Source organism: Pteropus medius, unplaced genomic scaffold (assembly GCF_902729225.1).
Source record: "Pteropus medius unplaced genomic scaffold, Ma_sr-lr_union100, whole genome shotgun sequence".
Classification (NCBI taxonomy): domain Eukaryota; kingdom Metazoa; phylum Chordata; class Mammalia; order Chiroptera; family Pteropodidae; genus Pteropus; species Pteropus medius.
Window position 1 is genome coordinate 4,700,613 of NW_024350926.1, and position 19,809 is coordinate 4,720,421.

The following is a 19,809-nucleotide window of genomic DNA, read 5'->3' on the forward strand; positions in this document are numbered from 1 at the left end:
TTTGTTAAGTTAAATTCTGCAGGCCGGACAGCATAAACATTCCAGAAAAAAAAAAAAAATTCATTGTACCACTGGTTCTAAGAATCTGGCACCAAACAGTCCACTAAGGTTTGTTTAAATAAGAAATGTATGAAAAGAGGGGCCTTTTTCACAGCGGTGATGGCCTTGGCCGCAGAAGTCACCTGTGTGAGCCCTGGTCATTGCAGGAGCAGTAAGGAGCCTGTCAGTGAAGCTTTCCTCCAGGGAAGAGCCTGTGGGGAGACTTCTTCCTTTGGAAATTCTGCATCTTCTAGTTTTTCTAAGGATAGTTTCAGCCTTTTTAGGCCTAGCAGATGTCACTACTTGAGGAGAGAGTCAGAGAAAAGCAGCTGGAAGTGAAAATAATTTACTTTAAGAACTCGAGCGGTTCTTCTGTGAAATCACACTATTCAGTGCCTCTCCATCAAGTTGATCTTAATTTTCTAGCCCCCTCACTTCTAATTTGATCTCGTAAAACAACTTAAGCATCGAGGGCTGCACTGGGTGGAGTTGGGGCCAGGACGTTGTTTTTCTGTGCCGTGCACCGTGATTTTGTCAGTCTTCCGCTTCCCCATCTGGGCTGCCCTCTCCCAGCTTCCTCCTCTCCTCCTCGAACCTCTGCTCATTCCTGCCTTGCTGCAAATCATCAATCAGGCGTTAACGTAATCACGGAATTTAATATTACACTCACGCTTTGTACTGAAGCATTCATAGACTCGTAGGATGATTCGAGTGGATAGGGTCATTCATCCATTCGTTCACTCATATGTTCTTCACATATTTGTGCTTCGTGTTAGGTATCGCAATGCCCAGGCCCTAATATGTGGAGAAGCTATTAGAACCCAATCAGATAAATTCTATAATGGAAGTGGGAACAGAGGACAGTGGAAGCAGAGGAGATATACTTTGCCAGTCCATCAAGGGGGAGCCTCTGAAGGTTTCCCAAAGCCGGCAGTGGGCAGACCATAATTCAGAAAATAGGTGTAGGAAGAACGTTTCCACTAGAGAACAACATGTGCCAAGACGTGGAGAAGTTGAGGGACCACGAGAGGCTGAGCATTGCTGTAAGGTGTGCTGTGAGCAGAGAAGACGCAGCCCATGGCCCCGAAGATGGTGGATAACGTCCTGACGGACCTTGAATGTCATGCAAGGGAATTTAGATTTTAAACTAGTGGCAACAGAAAAATCCTTGAAGATTTTTTAGCAGCTATTTTATGTTGAAAAGGATCGCTCTGGAACTAAGAGGTATGGATGGGATAGGAGGAGGAATCAGTGAGATTCACATCAGGGAAATTTAGAAAGAGGCTCATGCAAGATGATCAAGGCTGAGCTAGGGCAGTGACTCTGGGCATAAAGGGGAGAGATGCTCACGACTGAGAGATTAACTGGGTAGGGAGAGGGAGGAATCTAAATGAGTCCAAATTTCTCCAGCTTAATTGATTGGATGGATGGTTGTACCATTCACCTGTAAAACATATGTCTATTTATAGAGCAGTTTAGAGCTGAATGAAATGACGGATTCGGTTTTGTGTTTCTTAGGTTTGGACTGAAGATACAGAGTTCTGGAAATATGGATGGCGACTGAAGCGAGCGAAGTCTGAGAAGACAAGGTCAGGGACAGAGTTGTGGGGTAGTCCACATGTGAGGATACCATCAGAGATTATCTCCTCAACTATGAATAGATTCCACCCCGCCCTCCATGGTTTAGAAGGTCTGGGTGAGGCCTAAGAATCTGTTTCTAAAAAGCTCTCCAGGGGATTCCCATAAGCAGCTAGAGCAGGAACCACAAAGCTCGCCCCACCCTATTTTAAGACTGAGCTGGAGCCTGAGGTCCAGGGGTGGGAATGGGGTTGGGGGTGGGGGTGGAGGGGGAATGACTTTCTCAAGATCACAGAGTTCCCTAGAGGTTGAGTGAGGCTCAGATTCCCAATCCACTGTCCTTTCTCTTCCTCAGTGCCTGAGGTCACCAGATCCCTTTATCTTATTTAGCTTTGAAAACCACTGGGGATGGTCTGTGCTTCATTCTGGGTGTAACATGCGATCGGTTATAACATAGCTGGCTGAGCAGCGGCTCTGGTGGACTGAGAGAGAGAGGCGTCTTTCACGAGCTCATGCCACTGGTTTTCTAACAATTCTGTCTCGTAAGACACCCTCATCTGTAGAGAGAAAATGTATTGTCGGCGACTTAGAAAAATAAGGTGGGTCTTTCACCTAACGTTTTGTATAATCTGGACCATGGAAGAGAAAAATGCTTCTATTTTAGTGGGGGATGATCAGTGGGAGAAAAACAGGCCTCGAATCTATAGATCTTCTTATAAGAATTTATAAGATGATGCAAAATAAAAGCCGAGATCACAGTGTTTAGGAAAATCGACATGTCCTTGGCTGTGGGACACCCTACGAACAAATACCAAGAGGTTTCTCGGGTTCGTCTCCCCGTCAGAGCACATACCCCCTTGGAATTAGTCACAATCCCATGATTTGCTTTAAGCAAAGACACATCAGCAGAAGCAATGGGCGTCATTTCTAGTAGAATAAACATGTGAAGCTTCTCCGTCCTCCATGCTTTGTGCCCCTGCTCCGATGAACCGTGAAGCTGGAGATGGCAGTGTTACAAGATGGTAGAACTTCTGCCAACCAGGACCAAGGAGTGACTGTCCTGATCAGAGCCCTTCCGCCGACTAGCGTGGAAAACGTAGTGTGAATAAGAAAACCCGAAACAATTGTTTTAAGCCACTGGGCTTTGGGTGCGATTTGTTGACAGCAGCACAATTTAGCTTAATCTGACTAATGCTTCCATCAGTAGAAAACAGGCACAGGAAACAGGCATTTAATAACATAAACCCCGAGGCGTCACGAGAGGGAAAGATCTCTGCAGGCCCGAGCAGTCGTAGAAGGCGATTCTGGTCAACTGGAATAATAGGACGCGGGTTGGGTGGAGCTCAGCAGAGAAACACTCAGGGTTATGCACTTGGAGTTGAAAAGTGAGCATATTCAAAGGCACGGTGCCAACCACTCAAAGGCAGTTGGCTGCAAAATTGAAAGTATAGCTTTAGTGGATAGCCAGTTGACCGGGAGGAATTGCCACAACCCTGCGGTTCCGTTGATTAAAAAAAAAAATGCAAGCAGAGAACTGTGGCAAACGAAAAGCATGTCTGTATCATGAGGTCATTGCTACGCTGCTCTGCCCTGATCGGAGTTGTAGCAGAGAGCTGTGGCCGGCTCTGCTCTCCATAGTTCAATGGCATTGAGGGAATGTGGAGAGAATTCAGAGCAAAAGCCAATAGTCACTCAGTGAGCAGCAAGGAAGGGCTAAAGGACCTGGGATTATTTACCCTAGCAGGGAAAAGCTCCGGGGTGATTTAAGAAGCATCAGCATTGGACACAAACTTCAGAAGAGTTGCTGCATGGAGGATGATGGCCACTTTTTCTCTGTTGCCAAGAGCACAAAAAGAATGGGCTTATTAAAGTTAAGTGAAAGGAAAAATTTCCTTTCCCCAAGGGTTGTTTGACACCGTAGGGTTGGAGATTTCTCCCTGGAGGACTTAACAAAGATCAGTGTTTTTAAAAACGGAATGGCTTCGCTGGGTCCTTCCTGAAGCCCAGGGATGGAAGGTTCTCAGTCTCTTTTCTGCCATGACCTGGATGATGGATGATGTCCACTGGGGGACACTCCCACGGGCACGCTGACAGTGTGCACGACTCCCAGCATCCTCCTGGCAGCTGCGTTCCTTTCCTTCCTCTCAAGAAAACATACCAGGAAACGAGGGGGAGCTGTGTTGTGATCAGGATAACCTCAAATCCTCTTTTTAAAAAAGGTAAATGTTTTGCACATGTCAATATTTTAACTTATTGTTTGTAAAAATAGCTTGAGAAATGATCATTCGACATTTATGTAACAAGTAATTACTGAGTGAGATATTTGTGCGTGCGTTAAGTGTGTGCGTATTGAGGGTGTCTAGGCTAAGTCAACATGCGGTTACAGTTCGGTGTGATAGATGCTGTTCTGTGGGATATGTGACACGCTGTGAGCCCGGGGCGAGAGCCGCTGAGCGCGTACTCGGAGGCCCAGGGAGGCACGTGCAAGCTGCGATCCTCCACAGGTCAAGTGGAGGGAAAGCTGCCAACAGCAGAGGAGAGGCCAGAAAGTGGGGTGGGGGTGGGGGGCTGCCTGGGTCAAGGGTCGGAGGTTGGAGACACACAGAGAAAGAGAAATGGGGAGCTATCTGAGTACAAAATGGGGCTGGCGAGGGGAACAGGTGAGAGCAGGCAGGACTCGGGGCGCTTGGGTCCCCTCGGCTGTTAGAAAGCTCGGGCTGCCTGCCAGGAGCACGTCACGCTCGCACTGCAGAAAGATGACTCCACCGCAGTGTCGAAAATTGGTTAGAAAGGATTTGAAATTAATCTGGCCTGGATTTGAATCTCTGTTCTGTGTTATTAGCTATAAGATTTTCGACAAATTAATCTCCCTGAATCTCAATTTCTTCATCTGTAAAACAGACATAATGGTGTCTATCTGGCAAGGGTGGCCGAGGACAAATCTAAATGTTGTCTGTAAAAGGCTTGCAAAGTGTCCGATACCTGGATCTGGGTGCACGACAAGCATTGGGTCCCTTCTCTACGAAGTCACAGTCAATTAGCAATAAACGCACTTGCCACAGTACAGAGTCAAATCTTTTTTTTCATTTGAGAGCGATTATCACATGGGCAGTTCCTACAATGCTCTTCAAACTGGAGAGGCCAGACAAGATTTTCCTTCCATCCTTTAATCATCTTTGTGGTTCTTTGTAGAACCCTCTGCAATTTTTCAAAATTCCTCTTCAATTGTGGAGACCACAGCTAGATTAGTCACCGTAGCGAATTCATTATAATTAGATCAACGCTGTGCAGTGGCTCGGGCCGCTGGCCGACCCGTGTACACCCAGTCAGCCGGTCCCCACCGACAAATGAGTTGTGTTCCAGGCATTCATTAGTAAGTTGGTTGTTTGGGACACAGAAAGCTTTTCCCCATAGAAACAGAATTATAGATGGTGGCTTGTTTCCCAGGCCAGTACACAAAAATCTATTTACTGCACATGCAGCTGAACCAGGGCTGGCAATAATAGTCCTTCAAGCCCCTGACTTGCCTAAGCCAGCCCCAAGGAGCCCCCAAAACTGCCAACCCCAGGCATCCACCCTGAGCCATCTGCGGAAAGTAGGGAGTGGGCTGAGAGCTCTAAGAGTGAGGGCCATTTGCAGCCTGGCTGTGAAGAACCAGGTCTTTCCCTGAAACTGTGCTTCTTATTATGTAAGCAAGCAGTCAAGAGCTACCTGGCCATAGCTACACCTACCGTCTGCTGGCTATTTTAACTCAATCTACCTAAGTTATCCTTAATCCTTATGAAAATCCTGCAGGAAAATTCTTTTTGTTGTTGTTCTTTCTGTTTGGCTGGTGTCTTGACAGGACCGCATGTATCCCAACGACAGGCAGGTAGAAGGTGGTGGAATTTACTGCAAGCTCTGGCTTTCTGTCTTGCAAAGCTGAGAGCTTTTCACTGCACAACACCGCCTCCCAGTGGACAGCGCTTAGCACATAACCCGGCGTCGCTAAACCAGCTACGTATAGTCTTCAAGTGAAGTAACAAGTTCTTCATTCATATGTCCAACAAAGAATCTTTGAATGCTTCCAGTGAGGTAGGCCTTGGGAACGCAAAATCAAATTAGACTTGGTGTTCTCACACAGTAGTTGGGAAAAAGAACAAGTAAATCAAGGAGACAAAAATATGATCAATTTTTTTTTTTTTTAATTATACAGAAAGCCAGAAGAGAGAGAGAGATGAATCAGACTTTGGTGGTTGTGATGATAAATAAGGAAAGCTTTCTGGAGAAGTGAGCTGGGCCGAGCCTTGAAGGATGAATTGGAGTTAGATGTAAACCTACATGACACAGGGCCGAAGGATATTCCATGCAGAAGGAACCGTATGTTTAAATGCATAGGGACATGAAACACACCAAAAATATATTAAGCATTTCCCTGACCCATCCGCTTTTGTGATAGGTCAGCACCATGCAAAGAGTAGCTGACAACTTATTTTGTGGGACAGACAAGTGAAAATAGTATTTATGATAGCTCTAATTTACCTTTCTCTGATAGTGACATTTTTAGATTCCTTATATAGTTAAAACACATATTTGTATTTTTTCCTGTGAACTACATTTATTAATTTTGGGGGGGAGGGGTGTTGGTCATTTAAAAATTGATTTGTAAGGAAATGAAAACACTAACTTGAAAATATATATGTACCTCCGTGTTCACTGCAGCATTATTTACAATAGCCAAGACATGGAAGCAACCTAAGTGCCATTAATGGGTGAATGGATAAAGAAAATGTGAGACACACACACAGGAATATTATTCAGCCATAAAAAAGAAGGAAAATTTGCCATTTGCATTAGCATTATGCTAAGTAAAATGTCAGATAGAGAAAAACAATTACCATATGATCTCACTTATATGTAGAATATATATATATATTTAAAAAAAAACACAAGTAAATAGATACAGAGAACAGACTGGTGGTTGCCAGGAAAGGGGGTGCGGGTGGGCAAAATGGGTGAAGATGATCAAAAAGTCTAAAATTCTAGTTACAAAATAATCCTGGGGTATAATGTACAGCAGGGTGACCGTAGTTAATCTCTTTCAAAGGTTAGTTAAGAGGGGAAACGTTAAAAGTCCTCATTCCAAGGAAAAAAACCTTATGACTATATATTGTGATGGACGTTAGCTAGACTTGTGATTATTTCACAGCAAACACAAATATCCAATCATTATGCCTTACATCTGAAACTAATATAGTTGTGTCAATTATATCTCAATTTAAAATTGATTTGTAAGAGTTCTTAATTCATTATACAATCATTTATTTTTTGATTAAAAAAATTTTTTTTCTAAAGATGTTCCCCAACTACGATTATTTTTTTTTTAATTAGATTCTCTTTTTACCTTTAAATTTTTGATCCAGCTTTCTATCCTCATGGGCAGAGGTGGGCTTCCCCAAGTGCAAAAGGAGTCTAAAAAAGCTGGATGACTGCGCGGGGTTCCAGCTGGTGTGAAGGGACATGCACACTGGCAGGATGCAGCAGAGAACAGCAAGGGCAGAACCAGCTGGAAGCTGCCCGGTGCTGCTTCAGTCTCTCCTCATCTCTCTCAAATGGGGAGGCGCCTGGTCTGGGCTAGAGGGTTCTAGGATCCTTGACACAGGCAGCAAAACCGCCATAGGGGAGTGAGCTCTGAAAGAAAGGACAAGGCAAAGCATGTGTGGGCACCTGCGTGCACACAGACACACACACACACACGCACGCACGCACGCACGCACACACCACCACAAAACAAATAAAGCAAAGGCTGCAAACAAAATTTGAAAGCACATGAAGAAAACAAACATGAAGAAAAACAACAAACTCAACAGAAGTTAATTTAACTGCTAATAAGAAACCACTGGCAGCCTCGCCACCGATACCTCTTTAGGGTCCATCAGTGCTAATCTAATTGTGCTTTCAGCTCTGTTCAGTCACTTCGTGGGGCCCCCAGACCCCGAGTCACTCCTCCTCTCCTGCCTCCTAATCTCCCTGTGGCATCACACCTCCCTATTCTGTTCACGCCTCCCATCTCCCCCAAACCCTGAAACCCCTCTGTCTGGCCCTTGGTCATGAGCAAAGCCCCTGCGCCCTCTGCCTCATTTCTGAATGGTCTCAGCTTCCTGCTCTGAGGCCAACGTGCATCTCCCCCGAGGTCACTGCTTCCCCTGCAGTCCTCTTCCTAACCCCCTCACCCTGCGACCACTGGGCCTGGGGGGATCCTCCTTCCTCCTCTTTGATGCTTCCAGCCCCTTCTCCTCCATCCTCCCTAAATTCACCCAGCTTTTATCCAATGTCACCAGATTATATTATCCACCATGTACAACACCTTACTGGCGCATCGTCACTGACCCCAGTGACACACCCTTCACGACTTGACAGCTATAGTTTCCAGCTCACTCTAAGTCTCTCCAACACCAGTCTTGTCTTAATTCTAGGTGATTTTAATGCACACGTTGATAATTCCATACCCAGATGTCTCAGTGCCTTGACCTCCCCTCGTCATTTCCCAACCTCAGTCACTAACCTCAGTGGTCATTCTGTGGACCCTGTCGCCACCAATCAATGCAACCCCTCCATAATCTCCAGCTGGGGCACCCCGCCCTCTGAGCAAGACCTCCTGTCTCTCCAGCTCACTTTTCCTGGTGACTCTGCCCCAGCCCCTCCCCTGCCCTCACTGCCTGCAGACCCTTCTCCTCTTCCCCAAGAGACATTCCATGGTCAGATATTGTAATCGGTCCCTCTCACATACTCTCAATTTCCATGCCCCTTTCTCACTTTATACCATAAATTTAATCACACGTTATATATATGCTTCTGTGTCTGGTTTCTTTGCTCAACGTCACGTTTGTCAAGTTCCTCTCTTCCGCTGAGCATAGCAGTAGTTTATTTCCCTCCATTCCTGTACGGCACTCAAAAGTATGAGTGTCCCACCGTCTGGTTCTCCGCTGTATGGTTGCTGGGCGTTTGGGCCATCTCCAGCTTTTTGCTGCTGCTGCTGTGGACATTCTTGCACCCGTCTTCTGTGCATGCATTTCTTTTGGAGCGGAATTGCAGGGCCACAGGGCATGCATTTCTTCAGCTTTAACGGATAATGCTAGACTGCTTCACAGTGGCTGTGCCAATTCTCCCCCGCCCTGGGGTTCACGGCAGTTCCGGTTGCCAGCGCCCTGTCCTATCTTTCTGTTGTCCGTCTTTTCATTTCAGCCTTGCTGGTGAGATCGCAATCGTGTAACACTGACATTTTAATTTGCATTTCTCTGATTAAGGAGATAAAGCTCTTTAATACATATTAATTGGTCATTTGGATAACATTTTTGTGAAGTATCTTGCCCATTTTGGTACTAGGTTATCTGTATTTTCATATTAATTCCTATGAGGTTTTTTGTTGTTGTTGTTCACTGATGTACATTCCTAATGCTTAGAATAGTTCATAATGCAAAGAAGACACCCGATAATTTTCTTGTCGAGTCAATGAATGAGCTGTAAGTATGCACTCCACGCTCACTTCCTCAAGGATTAGAAAGACAAAATACAGAAGATGTCAGTGGCTTGCAGGTGACAAATTCCCTCTCCATCGAACCTTCCACGGCTTTCTTGCCCTCCTCAGATGACCTGGCTCCCCACTCACCCAGCCCAGGCTGGGAGGACAGTCCTCCCTTCCACTGGAAACATCATTCAAGACACGGCAGCCATTGCTTCCACTCCTCCAAGCTCCGCGCTGACTTTCCTTGTTGCCACCCCCGGTGCCTCTGGCTCAGCGCTGTGACCGGAAATGCTCTCGGCCTATTTGTACAAAAATCTGCTTTATGAACAGGACTTTTGTCCCCAAAGGTCACTTCAGTTTACAAATACTCTGGGAACGAACCCCCGTTTCACCGAAGTCATCGGCTCTTAAGTCTGAGGGCCACGTGACAGGCGGCAGCAGAGGCCTGAGGGCCACGTGACAGGCGGGAGCAGAGGCCTGAGGGCCACGTGACAGGCGGGAGCAGAGGCCTGAGGGCCACGTGACAGGCGGGAGCAGAGGCACACGCGACTTGGGGAAGGGAGGGCGCGAGAGCGCGCACGCAGGCCTCGTTGCTACGCCGTCTGGGTCGCGGTCATCCATGAAAGAACGAACGGGTGGTAACACACTTTCGTACTCTGGGAGAGCTCAACTTTTGGGCCTTGTGGGTCAAAACTAGATTCTAAGCAACCTCCGAACACAGAGGGCGCTGGAGGGACTCCTGGCTTCCTCGGCCCTGCCTTGGGGTCGGCCGGGGTGCGGTCGTGAAGGGCACTGGCACTTTAGGTCAGGCTGGGGCTGGTTTGCCTGGGGATTGTTTCACTGGAGTGTGTGTGTGTGTGTGTGTGTGTGTGTGTGTGTGTGTGTGTGTGTATCTGGTTAAAGGAGTGGAGCACAACAGACTTTGAGGTGGGTTTCACATTTACTCATTACCTCGCCCCTCTGCGACCACCCCTACGAACTGAGTGAGTGAAGCCCCACGCCGCCTTTGAGGAAAAGCAACGACTCCAAATACAGTGAGCCTCCGTCTCCCCAAGACGATCGCATCCACACGGACGACTGCCATTTGGAAATAAGGACAAGATGGTTTTTTAGACTCTTGTTACATCCTCTACCACTTGAAATCTGCTTCCAAATCCCCAGCCGTGAAGGAGGTGGGTGCAGAAGCCCCTAAGATGTTAGGGAGCTACAGCCTTGTCCAAGAAAGGAGACAGCTGTCTGCTCCTGAGGCCGGGTCAAGGTTGACACTCAGGTGCGGTCTAGGCCTGTTGTGGTCTCGGCTGTTGGACTGCCTTTGCTCTCCGCTTTCTGCTGCAGATGGTCAGAGAGCTAGGAGGTGGGTTGTTTTAGGGGGTGAAGTTTGCAAAAGACTTAGGGTAGCATCCTGGATTTGTCCTGGACATCCTCTGCACCTGCCAACACCTGTGAATGAGAAAAATGTCACTGGGCCTCGCATTAACAGGAATTAAATGATTTGTTCCCTCTCAACGTTGGCTCTTAATTTTTTTTCTAGCTCTCTTTCTCTCTGTTCTTTTCACTTTCTGTTTCTTCTTCTTCTTTTTTTTTTTTTTTAAATCAATCCTTTTTCTAATATCCTAGAAAATGTCTCAATATAGCCTAGGTGACTCCACCAGAGGTAATGAAATTCTGACTTCAGGATGAATCGTCGAATCAAATCTCGCACACCAGTGAAGGAATTATTCTATGAACTTCTCTCGATAGTAAATATACCAAAATTATGCTACAAAACGTATTCCTCGGAAAACCAAACAGAGGAAATAGGAACAGGCAAAGTCCTTTTAATTTTCCTTTCCTTTCTTTCTTTTTCTTGCTCTGCAGCCTAATTCTCAGCTTGCACAAGGTCATTTGAAAAAGAGCGAGTTTCTGGAGGCTGGAGCCTCTGTTTATCGGGTCCTATTTTGCGTGGCTCCCTTTCCCCTCTTTACCTTCTCTGTTACGGCTTGTGCTCACTTATTCTATGGACACTAACGTTACCAAAGGACACAACAGTGGTATCATCAAGTACGTCTTTTCTGGAACAGGTCGTAACAAGATTCTAAAACACGACTTGTAATTCTCAAAGGGTTTAGTTAGTGTCGATGCAGTCTTACCTGGGGAAGTTGAGCCTTACTATATTTGAAGAGTTTTGGGTCTTTCTCAAAGCCACGGTTGGCTCCAAGGGTGAGATTTCAAGGTTGTCACGGAGGCAATGGGGTAACATTGAAAATGGAGCCTTCCATTGAAAACGTAACGTGGGCCACTCCCCACCTCCGGCCAAACAAGTTCCCCTCTTTTGTCTACGAGAAGGGAAGTGAATTTGGCTAAGAAAAGATGCGAGTGGGGTGGCTGAACGTGGGAGAGAAGGAAACAAAGGGATGATGAGGGAGGAATGGAATGAAATTTCTATGTCCTAGGTGCTGCCAATTCTCCACAAAATGGAGCTTTTGTCTACTGTGGTGGCTGGTGGCCTGAGGTTGGCTCCCACAGCCTGGGCGAAGCCCTCGCTGGCTCCCTCCCTCCCGCTAGGCCCCCTCATAGCTGGGCTCATGGGATGGTGAGGCTGAGTTTCACTCCTTCAATAAACATCTCAGCCTTTCTGCATAATTTTCAGAGAATTCAAGAAGAGATGAGAAGAGGCGATGTAAAAGGACAATGCTTTGGTCTCAGTTTCTTACTTCCCTTCAAGAAATCTCATCAGTTGAGGCTTCCTCAAATGGGCGAGTGGATGGATTTTGCCCATGGAGTTAGATGTGTTCGCTGAATTCTGTGGGTGGGCGTGATCTCTGAGCACGTGCGATCCAAACTAGCAAAGTTTCGTATTGATTTTCTTTTTATGTTCTTTAATTTCCAACATTTTAAATCAAATTCATGGAGCTTTGAATAAAACAGTACGCCAGCATGGAAAAATCAGAGCACTTCGAAAGTGCAAAAAAGAGGAACCTGCTGTTTGATTTACATCATTTTATTAATGGGTTAGTCAACATTTACTCAGAACCCACTGGGTACAGAATGTAATAGTCGTGTGGGGAAAATTGCAAAAAAAGAAAATAGGAAGATGTTTTTTCTGCTTGCAAAAATCCAGCTCATTTGGTTTAATGGAAGACACCAACGAAAGACATATGAGCACAGCTATGAACAAATAATGGGAACTCGGTGATGTCCACTAAGGACACATAAGTTTCAACTGCCCATGACTGCTGATGGGCTGGCTCAATGACCACGTCCCCAGAAGCCGCCCACTTGGGGACGTTATGGCCTCTCCCTGGGAAAAGTCTCACCTTTCTTAGTTGCTATGGGAGTAAACGTAAGATAAATGTGGTGACTTTGAGGGCTGGTTTTCTACCCCAAATACCCCTGCTTTTATCTAACTAGCAATCCCATCGTGGCCACGTGGCAGTTTATGCCATGGGCTTTGTGACTCTCAGCTCAGGACTCTTCTACCTGCTTAAAGTTAGAAGAAGCAGACGTGACACATGGCTCTGAAGGCACCATTGGTCACACTCGAACTCTCTGTGCCTTCATGTGGCCAGCTCACATGTTGTAGAAGCTTCTGCTCTGGATAAACCTAATTTTGAGGGGAGTGAACTCTAATTTCAAAGCCTCCTCATCTGTGCTTCCTTATGGAGGAATCTGGAAAGCTGCCGAGAACTCCGTGTCAAACCTGAGAGTCTGCAGGGTGGCTCCATGCTCCCTTCCGACTTGTCGAAAGTGTCTCTGGGTCTTCCGGGGACTGTCGCGTTTAACTGCCTGTGCTTTTGAGCCGAGTGCCTTTGAGGCCCCCTTAGTGGCTCGGAACACCTGTGGGAAAGGACAGATATAATAAGATAAACTACTAGAAAAATTCAATTATAAAAACCCTCCAAAGACATATAAAAGCTCAAATTTTTGGTTTGATCAACATGAAAGTATTATGACAATCGCCATAAAACCTCTAAATGCTTACTCGGTTTCTGTACCTATCTCATTGCAGACTTGGTCACAAACAATTTGCAAAATGAAACAGGAACCGGTCCCTGGACTGCCGTTTGAGTAGCACTGGCTTAAAAGGTGACGAGGCTGTGAATTATTTTTGAAGTAGGTGACTTTCAACCAATTGTTAGAGAGCCAGAGAGAAGACCCGCTTTCATTGATTCTGTGTAGCTTTTTGTTCTGACTTAAATCAGAGCTCAAACATTTGAAATCAACAACGTTTCTCCCTAAAAGCCAGTTGTTGTCTCTCTCCACCTCCCGGCTGAACTGCAAGCCCCTTCTGCCCACTCGTGGAAGACTGTTTGGTACATTCACTGTCTTATCTCTTACTAACGTGCAAGGTCTCATTCAATAGCGCTCAATAAATGCAGGGAGGAGGGATAAAATAATAATACTAAATACATGTGCTAGAAAATAAGCAGGCACTTTGCCCATCAAATTTACAAATACTGCTGAGAGCATGTTTGTAAATTCGTAAAAGGAAATTTCATTTTCGCCAGCGTCTTCAAGGCAGAAAGATTTGCTGGGAAAACCAGAGTGCGGAAAAAGATGAATATATTTCCTTAGTACACCTGGCCCAGTACATACCTGCGGGCTGCATTTCTCCATGGAAACTGCAGGTGAGGAAGATTATGGACTGAACTCTGGCACCAAGGAAAGAGGGCTGGACCTGAAGCCCCGAGGCCTGGTACGAAGTCACTTGAAGTCCCAATAACTAATATTAGTAGTTAAAGTCGCGGCCAGGACACGACAAAAGTGGCAAATGTTTGTCCAAGCTCGGCTCCTCGGGTTGGAGCAGGGCTGCCGGGACCTGGGCTGCTGACCTGTGTACAGGACCAGTCCCCCGAAGGCCCTCGCGCAGCTCCCGGGGAGGGGCAGAGTCCCAGCACCCCTGCCACCCTCGCCCCCACTTTTCCGAAGTGGATCTTCCGCGGGCTGTTTGGATGACGGTCAGCGCCTGCGCGACTGGGCTCCCAGCCCCTTCCCAGCGCTGGGAGGGGTCCAGCCCCTGCGGCCCATGCGGGAATGCGGGCCGCACAGAGGTACCGCCAGCCCCTCCTAGGCCTTAGGTCCCTGCGCGAGGGAGGCAGGGGAGCCCCTTGGTGACACCCATTGCTCTTCTGAGGGCACCAAAGCCTTCCTAGGTGACAAATCTGACGACTCTTTTTAGTCCTTATTTTTCCTTCATTGCAACTTTTGGCACTGCTAGTCGCTTCCTCCTTGGAGCCCTTTCGCTTGGCTTCCATGACTATTGGGGTCTCTTCGCCTCTTTCTTTTCCCTCTCAGGTGCCCTCAAAGATCTGTCTTTCATTGACTACTCCTTACACATTCGTGTCCCCAAGTCATGGGCTGTCTCTTTCAAGTCACTGTGGATAGTGAAAGATGGGTAGGTAGAGTCACTCATTCATTCATCATCTGGCACTGTGCGAAGCCCCAGAGCACATTCTCATGATTGGACACTCATCTTCAAGGTCATGTCCTCAGGGAAGCCTTCTCTCAGCTCCTAGAGTCCAGCTCAAGATCAGCCTTACACTTGAGGTACCTCCCACCTGAGGTACCTTTTACTGAGGCACCTGGTATTTATCTTGCTCTAGAACTTACCCCGTTGCTCTAGTTATGGTCTGGGATGTCTGCTTTTTCCACTAGATTTAGCCCTTGGAGACAAGGACTGTGTTCTAGTAATTTTTCTATCCCCATATTATGCAGAAAGAGTCTATTAGTGTTTATTGAATAAATTGAAATAATTTGTAAGCCGTTTTACTGTGCATGACTAGTATTCTACAATTAGAAATGACTTTATCTTTGCAAAATTCCCCAGGGGAAAGAACGCTGAAGACCAAACCAAATGATCCTCTTGCAGGCAGGCGTGGGTGGAGGAGAGGCGTGTGATGGAACAGTGAGGACCGGGCTCCATCCACAGACCTGTGTTCAAAGCCGGGCTTTGCCACTTACTAGCCACTTCACCCCTCCCTGACTCTGGGAGAATGGTTCCTCCCTAGTCATAGGGTTCTTGTGGAGAATAAAAATGAGGGGTAGGGGAAGCACTTAATAATTGGGACTGAATAAGCCTTTAATAAATGCTAGAAATTTGTACTGGGTTTTATACAATCTAAGAATTCACCTTTGAAAAAAAAAAAACCCTTTATTTCGTGTACACTAGGAAAAATGCTGCCAATTGCGACATGCCATTCATTAAAAGACCCATTCTCATTTCAGAGATGCTAAAATGTGGGGGATAGAGTATATTTTAGAATAAATTACAGTATTATTGGGCCTTTAGAAAAAAAGATTGTGGAGGATAAAGAATGGGCTGCAGGAGGGTATTTTGGGGACTGAGTTTGGTCTTTTGCTATATCGGGATGTAAAAATGCAAATATCCCTTCCCCGTTTCTTCCATTTCAGATATAAGACTCCAGACGTTGGAACCTTGCTGCATGCAGGGAAAGATGAAGATCATGTCATTAATGTGAACTATCATCTCAAGAACAGACATCCGCAGAGCTAAAGGAAAGTCAGAACAGGGTAGGGACCCATTAAATCTAAGCGTCTCTGAAACGAGCATCGCTAAGTATAAAATATCCTACGTAACTAATAACTTCAGTTTTTTAGGCATTTTCGAAAATATCAAGAAGAAACAAATTTCTAGTACTTTTAAAGCCAGACTTTCAGATCGGTCAATGAAGTTCTGGATCTACTTTTAACTTGGTGCCTCCCATTGGCCAATACTATCACAACATATCACAGTAACGTGCAGGTCCTTCATTCGGAATTATAAAGCTCAGTGGGTGAGACGCAAGAGTGAGATGTTTTAGATGGAAATTCAGATCATACATAAAGAAACAACTGAAATAGTCAATGCAAAAACAAAACAGAAAACAAAACACCCCAAAACCCAAAACCACCACCACCACCACCAACAAAAAAAACCAAACCACAGGCCGAAAGTGTTTCCTTTGGTAGAAAATTTGTGACATTGGGTTAAAAAGAAAAAAGGAATAAATGTCAAGGGCGGCTGGGTTAATGAGTACAGCGAGGACAGCTGGAGACGAGAACGCTGACGTGGACCGAGCGGGAGCAGAAAATTAGGGCGGTGATTACAGCAGCCCCTAACGGGCACTTACTCCACGTCAACGTATAATGGGGCATGATTGGCACCGCCTGCTGAACGAGAGATGCTGGACTGTAATTAGAATGTTGGCACTCATCAAAATACAGCAAAACAAGGAGACCAGTGATTACTTAAACCTGAAGCTACATTCCACAAGATGGCTTTGCTTTTTAAATTGTTTATTCTGTTTTAGTATTCAGTTAAAAAAAAAAAAACCACAAAAACCACAGGCTATTGCAAAATTAAGATGCTACATAATAGAAGAATAAGCGAAATGAGCCTGAGCTTTCTGTATGACCGACATATAGAGAAGTGCTTTAAAATTTCAATGGAAATCACTACAGATTATTTTTCCTACTTCAGAAAGGGATTTGGTTTTGTTAAATGGTTATGTTCCCATTTCATTTGTCTCAACCACTGCTTCTGCAGAGACCAAGTTGACCCCCCCATACCCACTGTCGATAGAGAAATGACTTCTAGGTTTGAACTGTGCTTTCTAGTCATTCGATTGAGAATTGTGCAGTTATGGAAGTTCTCTTTGAAGATGATGTTGAACCAAGCCTTGCATATTTTCTTTTGAATTTTTCACAGCTTCCTACATATGTTAGGATTTAGGTAAATCACGTCTTCGAACACATTCCTGGTCATTTTCAAGGTTGTAACCCGACATGATTGAATTCATTTTTTTAAAAACTACACTTGATTTTTATTTTTCATATACTTAGAATATACAGTTTAGACATTTCCCCCTTCTGACCTAACTTACGAATAACCCATGTCTTACAGTTTTGTGTGTGCTGAATGACATCAAGAAATAGAAAAGGTAAAAAAAAACAAGAGAGAGAAAAGAAAAGGACCACTCTAATTGGTCAGATCACTTCGACCTAAATTAGTTCGGTAAAATTGCGTTTTGAAAAATTAATATCCAGTTGTTCTCATAAGGAACTTTAATATCATTTCTCATATTTGTGGAGAAAGAAGGGGTTTGTCCAGAAGTTAGTGAGCAAGTATACGAGTAACGCCCTTAGTCCTTAGAGTTCAGTCTGTTTCATACATTATCCACACTTGGGTGTATATTCCACACGCATGCAGGCTCTCCAGTCCTCTTGCAGAGTTGCAATTTCTAGGACACTTTATGAGATCAGTTCAAATTTCTTTATAAACATTATCTTGTAATATACCCTTTTCTTATCCTAGGTAAATATTCTCATTTGCCTGATGGAGTTTGATTTTTCTCAGTAGGAGGTAAGGCAACTCTAAGCAGCTAAAAATTCTCTAGAGGTTGTCCACACCATCTAAATGAAACTATGGTTTCATAAGCCATAGGTATGGCTTCTTTAGAAACCATACATACCATCTGCTTTTTTCAAGTGTAAGCAATTCAGTTGAGACTTGGATGTTTGACTTACGAACTTCTGTGCTGAGTAAGTGTGTCTGCAAGGTTTTCCAATGATTAAATGGCAGCGATGCTGGTTTGGACATCTCGTGCAGCTTTGCCGGTCCCCCTGCTCCTGGGTGGTAACCACGGAACACTGGACGTGCGCTGGAGAGAACAAGTGCTCAAGGACCTCGTCCACGGAGTGAACAGTTAGTGACAACTAAGATTACTTCATACTTACCATTCGCCGCGCCCTGTGCCGTTTGTCACAACCTTATGAGCGAACGACTAACAGTAAGCATGGAGTTAAGCACAACTTAAGTGCACTGTCTCAGTTCTCAGAACTACCTTGTGGGGTCGGTGCTAATACTTATCGGGAAACTGAGGCACAGACATTAGATTCTATAGAGCTGATTAATGGACGAGTTGATTTCAATTCTCGTATGTGAGTCTCATCAGTGGATCTTCAAAATAGAAGTTTTTTTCTCCTTTGGCCAATTTAAGGTCAAAGTTACTAATAGTTATGAATTAGACTATGTGATAGACCCGAGCCTCTAAAATTGTTTTCTGATTTGCTTGTTTTCGGGACACTCCAAATGTTTGGCATCAGCCTTAAACAAATACATTCATAATCTTTTCACTAAAAATAGTCAAGCTAGACAAATTGGGTGAGCCTTTTCCAAATGGTATTGGATAAAGCTGGTCAACATGCGACAGACACCTAGTGCAGCTTTTTGTAAAGCCCATCACGTTTAGGTAAACGCAGGACTAGTTCGTCTTAATTACTGGGCTCTCTGTTGTCTTCACAAGACAAAGCTGGGCCTTTGGGTGGGTGTGTTACCTTCTGTACATGCCCAGTAGCTTTAAAAAAGTGATCAGTGACCAAACGAACAAAGCCCCATTATTATGAGTCTGTCCTCTGGCCTCTGGTCATCCTAGTGGACTGGGTTGTATACCCAGGGATTCTGGAGCACCTAGAGACTCAGGCCAAGCGCACGCACTCCCTCCCCCCAGGCCCTGGGCTGCTAGTCTTTCATTCTCTGTCCTAACACTTGCTAATGTCTACTTTAATTCGCAAACCTGTCTTGTGTCAAAGTTTTTTATGAGATGATTCTTCTAAACTGAATCACCTATCACACCTAGAATGGTCTTTGGGGAAAAATATCTGTTTAAGCATTATCCTAGGATTTTACTTCTGAAGCCACTCTTTAAAAAATGCTAACAGGTGATCGATATCATTGTCATTTCTTAGAAACAACTTTTGTTGTTCATATGTAGACAGCAGAGAACTAGTTTCCAGTGAAAACATTTAGCAATACCTTGGAGATAAGGGGTGTCATTGGCTAACTGCTAACATCTGTGCAACAACAAAAAACTCTTTCTCCCCTTTCCTCATCTCCACGAGCTCTGCTCCAGGATTAGTTCTGAATACAAGGATGGTGGATGACCACTCAATTTTAGAAGACGGTAGTTAATAGTTTCTTTTCACGATAGTCCACCTGGACTACTCACAACCATATTCTAAAATGCAGGCAAGAAGGCATTTTACAGAGGGAAAGACAACTCTAGAACGACAAAGCAACTAGCTCAAGGTCACTCGATGAGTCTAAGACAGCTGTCAGGGTTCACGATCCTTCTGTGACGCTTCCCAACAGGCTTTCATGTTTGACCTGAGGCCGGTGTCAGGGGCAGCCTTTGCAGTGTCTGGAGGCCCTTAAAGACAGACTTTGCACAGAGCCTTTGGAAGCAGCAGGTCTAGGGCTTATAATTTACAATTGCACTTGTGTATTTTAGTGTCTTGTACAGTTTTAACTACATGTCAAGGGCTTTTCTTTTCCCTTTCCCCTAAACCCACAGCATCTGCTGTAGAACACATGTTCTTACTAATCCCACAGAAAGAAGGTTCCACAGCTGAATGAGCTGGGAAGCCGCACATCCTGTCCCCAGTGCCAACACTCGCGGTGCCTCAGGAGGCACATCTGATACAGAGGACTGAACAGTCCTGCACGAAGAAACGCCTTTATTTGACCCAATGGTCCCTGAACCTATCCAATGATGAACCATTTTCCCCCTACAGTAGCCCTAGCTGTGTTCTGCAGAACGCACTTTTTGGGAAAGGCTCTCCTCTCTATCAGGAGTGGGCTCTGGAAACATGGTACACTGTGAGATCATACTCGAAAAGCACAAAACTTGCTCACAATGAAGAGAATGTCA

General features: G+C 45.3%; 1 long non-coding RNA gene across 1 annotated transcript; it reads left to right on the forward strand.

Annotated features, from left to right (window-relative positions):
* The first annotated feature begins 3,201 nt into the window (after nt 1-3,201).
* On the forward strand, nt 3,202-19,771 carry LOC120585476 (uncharacterized). The gene is made up of 4 exons (XR_005648336.1): nt 3,202-3,836; nt 5,462-5,691; nt 5,813-5,976; nt 15,512-19,771. It is a non-coding gene; the product is annotated as an uncharacterized LOC120585476 (long non-coding RNA).
* Nucleotides 19,772-19,809: the final 38 nt, after the last annotated feature.